The sequence below is a fragment of the Cucurbita moschata genome, unplaced genomic scaffold (genome assembly GCF_002738365.1).
Source record: "Cucurbita moschata cultivar Rifu unplaced genomic scaffold, Cmos_1.0 Cmo_Scf00007, whole genome shotgun sequence".
Taxonomy (NCBI): Eukaryota; Viridiplantae; Streptophyta; class Magnoliopsida; order Cucurbitales; family Cucurbitaceae; genus Cucurbita; species Cucurbita moschata.
In genome coordinates this window covers 5,720,894-5,726,770 of record NW_019268523.1, presented here as the reverse complement: position 1 = coordinate 5,726,770, position 5,877 = coordinate 5,720,894, and the positions used below count along the sequence as shown (strand labels likewise).

Genomic DNA, 5,877 nt, shown 5'->3' with positions numbered 1-5,877 from the left:
TCGACTCTGTGCGGTGAGTATCCTCTGTTTGATTTTCTGCACCGCTGCGTTGGTGACCTGGACCAACTCTGGTCCCATTAGTTGCTGCGTGCCTACCTCTTCCCAAAACACTGGTGTTCGACACCTACGCCCATACAATGCCTCGAAGGGGGCCATCTGAATGGTCGCTTGATAACTATTGTTGTAGGCAAACTCCATTAAAGGCAGATGTTCGTCCCAACACCCAGCGAAATCTAAGGAGCAGGCTCGCAACATGTCCTCTAAAACCTGATTCAGCCTTTCGGTCTGTCCGTCCGTTTGAGGATGGAATGCTGTACTGAACCTCAACTGAGTTCCTAGTGCCTTCTGAAGACTCCTCCAGAACTGAGAGGTGAACCAGGTGTCCCGGTCTGATACTATGGACACTGGTACCCCGTGCAGGCGTACTATCTCCTTGATATATAACTGAGCCCACCGGTCTACTCGATATGTGGACTTTCCTGGAATGAAGTGGGCTGTCTTAGTCAGTCTGTCTACAATTACCCATTCGACGTTGAAACCCTGCTTTGTCTTTGGCAAACCCGAAATGAAATCCATACAGACTGCTTCCCATTTCCACTGAGGGACGCTCAGGGGCTGTAGCAATCCCGCTGGGCGCTGCCTCGGGGCATTCACCTGCTGGCAGGTCAAGCAACGGCTTACGAAATCCGCTATGTCCCTCTTCATTCCGGACCACCAGTAAAACCTCTTCAGATCCTGATACATCTTTGTACTTCCAGGGTGGAACACATAAGATGTATCGTGGGCTTCGGTCATAATATCTTTTAAGATTCCCTCGTCTCGGGGAACGCACAGGCGGTTTTGCCATAGCAGACCCCCGTCTGAGGAGATAGAATACCCTACTGGCCTCTCTGTCTCAATCTGACTCCACACTTTACTGAGGTGTTCATCAGACCTCTGAGCGTCGATAACTTTCTTTCGTAGGGTAGGCTGTATAGTTAATTGTGCTATCTGAACATTACCACCTTTAATCACCACGTCTATCCCAACCCTCTTCATCTCATCTTGTAGTTTTTCCTGTGTGGTGATCATCACAGAAGTATGCACAGCCTTCCTGCTCAATGCATCAGCTACCACGTTGGCTTTGCCTGGATGGTACAGAATCTCTATGTCATAATCCTTTACCAGCTCCAACCATCGCCTCTGTCTCATATTGAGCTCCTTCTGCGTGAATAAGTACTTGAGGCTCTTATGATCAGTGAAGACTTGTACTTTTTCCCCATACAGGTAGTGCCGCCATGTTTTTAGAGCGAATACTACCGCTGCTAACTCGAGATCATGCGTGGGGTAGTTTCGTTCATATTCTTTCAATTGTCGAGAAGCATACGCTATCACCTTACCTTTCTGCATGAGCACACACCCCAAGCCTTTCCCTGATGCATCACTGTACACCACGAGATTACCTGACCCATCTGGAACCGTAAGGACTGGTGCAGTTACCAACCTCTTCTTGAGTTCCTGGAAACTCTGTTCGCAGACTGGAGTCCAAGCAAAGGACTTGCCCTTCTTGGTTAGCTGAGTCAGCGCCGAGGAAATTTTGGAGAAATCCTGAACAAACCTTCTGTAATAACCAGCTAGCCCAAGAAAACTCCTCACCTCTGTAACTGTGGTCGGCTGTGGCCACCTCATCACTGCTTCTATCTTAGCTGGGTCCACTGTGATCCCCTTGCTTGACACCACGTGACCCAGAAACGCAACTTCAGACAACCAAAACTCACACTTAGAGAACTTAGCATACAACTGCTGAGCTCTCAGTATTGTCAAGACTTTTCTGAGGTGTATTTCATGATCTGCCTCTGACTTAGAGTATACCAAAATGTCGTCGATGAACACTAAGACAAAGGTGTCTAAGAATTCCTTAAACACCCTGTTCATTAGTTCCATGAAAACAGCTGGTGCATTGGTAAGGCCAAAAGACATAACGAGAAACTCGTAATGCCCATAACGACTTCTAAAGGCTGTCTTGGGTATATCCCCTTCCCTGACCCTCAACTGATGATACCCCGACCTTAGGTCAATTTTGGAGAAAACTGTTGCTCCCTGTAGCTGATCAAAAAGGTCGTCAATTCTCGGGAGAGGGTACTTATTCTTTATAGTGACCTTGTTTAATTCCCTGTAATCAATACACATCCGCATGGACCCGTCCTTCTTCTTGACAAACAGAACAGGGGCTCCCCAGGGTGATACACTGGGTCGGATGAAACCCTTATCCAACAACTCCTGTAACTGTTCCTTCAATTCCCTGAGTTCTGCAGGTGCCATCCTGTAAGGTGCCTTGGACATCGGCACCGTTCCTGGTTCTAAATCGATCCCAAAATCGACTTCCCTAGCTGGGGGCAAACCCGGCAGATCCTCCGGAAAGACATCTACGAACTCCCTGACGATGTGTACCGATGAGGTTTTTTGTTTGTTACTATTATCTAAGGTCACGCTGGCTAGGAATGCAATTGCGCCACTACGAATCAACTTCTTAGCCCTTAGCGAGGTTATGACGCTCGGGACACCTTTGGAAGTGGCTCCCTTGTAGGTAAAGATGTCCCCTGACGGGAGCCTGAGAGTCACTATTCGGGTCTCGCAGTCTATCAAAACGCGATTCCCGCCTAGCCAATCCATACCCAAGATGACATCGAAGTCTTGCATCTTTAACACTATCAGTGTAGCTTCGATGACACGCCCTGCTATCGTTACTCCACCTCCCTTCACCCTATGGGTAGCTAGCAACAGCTCGTGAGCAGGGGTAGACACTAATAGGGTAATCTCTAAAAGTTCTTTCTCTAGCTGTGCTAGCTCTACAAACTCTTCAGATACGAATGAATGCGTCGAACCCGAATCAAACAACACTAATGCAAGATGACCAAATACGGGTAGCGTACCTGTGACAACCGCGTCAGGCTGGTCAGCTTCCCTGGCTGTTGTTGCATGGGCTACAGCTCGCCCCTGCTGATGTTGGCCGGCTTGGCCCCTCTGATGCTGTACTGCAGGCAGGTTGACACGCTGATCGTTTCTTTGAGGGCAATCCACTGCAAAGTGCCCTACCTGACCGCATCTGTAGCAGGCGCCTGTTCCTGCTCTGCATTCCCCGTGTGAGGACGCCGACAATTAGGGCACAAAGTCATGTTCCGTACCGGGGCTCTCCCTCGCCTATCAGTGCGGCCACGGGGTGGTCTGCCAGTTCTGGGGTGGCTAGGGTATGCCCCCTTTCCCTGGGCCGCAGTGTGGGATGATTGTGCTATTCCCAACTGAAGCTTGTCGGTACGGGGCGAGTCGAGCAGGGTCGCCACCTGAAGGGCTTTCGTATAGACAAAGGATGACTGGGATGCCACATTCCCCCTTAGTTCTTCCCTCAGGCCAGCAATAAATCGTTCGCCCTTCAACTCCTCAGAACTAACATAGGCTGGAGAAAACCTTGCCAGCCTATTGAACTCCAAGTCATAATCCCCCACTGATCTGTCTCCCTGTTTCAATGCGAGGAACGTGGCCTGCATTTTCACTCTGGAAGTGATTGGGTAGTATTTGTGGAGGTATGCGTCTTTAAACTGACACCATGTAATAAACTCTCCTTGTGGTACTATGGTTTTCTGAGCACCTTTCCACCAGAAGTGCGCTTCTCCTTTCAGCATATATGTCCCACAATGGACTTCATACTTTGGTGGGCAGTTCATAAAATGGAAGGCCGTTTCTATGGCCTCTAGCCAATTCTCAGCGGCAATAGGATCCATCTTGCCTCCGTCAAAGGAAGGCGGTTTATGCCTCTGGAAATCTCTCAAGTAGCGGGACTCCACAGTCATAGTCCCTGAATCCTTGCCCCCTTGCCCTGTTGACTGATTAGACATCATGGTCTGAATCATCTGGTTCGTCAGAGCCTGATTTTCCATCGACGTCATCATGAACGTCTGAAACATCTCTGCTGAGGGCATGGCTAATGTCTGGTTTAGTGGGACTGCTGTACACGGGGTTGGATCCGATGGGGCCTCCTCGGAGAAGGGAGTAGTAGGGGGTGTCTCGAGCAGCCTTCGGGCCTTGGCCTTCATTCGGCGTCTTTTTGATCTTGATGGCTGTGGTACTGTCCCCTCGCTAGTTTGGGGCATATCCCCAACCTCCTCCTGAAGTTCAGGTTGTTCCTCTCCAGGTATTGGAACTGAGGTGTCCTGAACTTCCTCTCTTCTTCCCCTTCTAGGTCCTGGCCCTACATACGGTTCGCGTCTCTTTGGTGCCATTATCTACCACGATAACAAAGAACTATGGTCACAATTCATCCACAACACATCTCCTAGGTAATGTGCGATATAATGCCCTAGTCAGTCATGGTATGCTCTATAAATACTAACTTAACCTTTGTCTCTATGTTTCCGTCGCGTGAGAACATCTGGTAGTGAGCGGCATGTGATTGACGAGCGAAGTCACAGAGGACACGACTCTCTACCCTAAATGTCTACAGGACCTATAACCTGACGGCTCTGATACCAAATTTGTCACAGCCCAATATTTTACTACGGACAGTGACTAACGACACGACACAGATGCACAAGAGATTTAAATATGAAGTAGCGAAAATCATCAAATTTCAATAAAGTTTTTCGAACGATAAACACAGAACACAAGACCGTTTGGAAAATAAATTTAAAAAGAATGCGAATACAAAAATGATGACTAAGACTGGACTGACGCCCCGGGACAACCCATTCCTCTGTGACAATTCCCTTCAGATCACGCCCACTCTTGACCGACGCCTCGCGCCCCTGAAAAAAAAGAAAACATAGCAAGGATGAGTATAAAATTATACTCAGTAAGCCACCTACTTGTAGGCTCTTTTCGCATCTTAATTTAGCAGAACTCCCACGGTTTCCTAATTCGGTTCTAGGACATCGGGTTCTAACCTTAGTCTCTTGGGGCTTGCCCCTTGGGTTTCACCGGTTCATCGTCCTTTCATTAGTCACCTAGAGGTTCCTTATGCCAAGCTAATATGGTCGGTATCTCTCTATGAGGCGCTACCTCTACATGGCTATCTAGAACTACATGGTACCTAGCCTAGAGGTGTGCTGAATACCCCTACGCCCATATAGTCCTCCTATGGGGGGCGCGACCCAACCCGTTCCCATGCAGCTAATGGGCTGTACGACGTGGGGACACATTTCCCATGCGAAATGGCTAAGAACAGTAAGGACTGATCAGGGACCCTTGGTCCTCCCACGAAGCTATAGATACCGTTCTCACGCTAGCAATCCATGAACCCCCTTAGGTACTTTCTTACCGTGGTAAACCACTAAGTTTCTAGGGGAAAATTAAGTCTGTCTAGAGCGGCATATCGCTCCTAAAAGAAATTCCCTAATCTTATCATAGAAATGGGCCCTAGCAATTAACAGAGGGTGCATGCAATTTCTTCTAACATCATAGTATGTAATTCATGCAAACTAGGCATACTGGCTCAACGGGGCGATGACCTCCATCAAGCACCCAGAGCACGAGGTTCGCGTTCAATGGGGCAAATTCGTCCATCGAGCACCCAAAACCCGGCATACACAATTCTAACATAAATTAAACGCGTGCATACGTACAACGGAAGCTTAAGGCATACAAGCAACACTCAGATAATTCACCCAACACATCGTAACAATCCATCTAATTAATCTCATTCATGGAGAGCTAATTTAAGGCAAAATTACTAACATGCATACATACAATTCCAAGCGAACTCTACAAGTATTTCTTCCTAAATACCGGGTGGTGACTTACCTGGTTGACGCGTGCCCCTTCGCTAGCGTTTCTTTGCCCGTGAGGTGTCCAACACTACTGATTTCTCTAAATTAAGTCCCTATCCACGTAAAAACAGTATTAGAA

At 48.2% G+C, this 5,877-nt stretch overlaps 1 long non-coding RNA gene across 2 annotated transcripts in view; it reads right to left on the bottom strand.

Annotated features, from left to right (window-relative positions):
- Window positions 1-4,184: 4,184 nt before the first annotated feature.
- Window positions 4,185-5,877, bottom strand: part of LOC111445445 — a 4,333-nt gene continuing 2,640 nt past the window's right edge. Inside the window, exons 2-3 of one of the 2 annotated variants that reach the window (XR_002710858.1) lie at window positions 5,773-5,851; window positions 4,185-4,259 (exon numbers count right to left, since the gene is read on the bottom strand). This is a non-coding gene — a long non-coding RNA (uncharacterized LOC111445445). Of the gene's footprint in view, window positions 4,260-4,560; window positions 4,779-5,772; window positions 5,852-5,877 lie in introns of those variants that run through there. The other variant, XR_002710857.1, reaches the window with a different exon arrangement.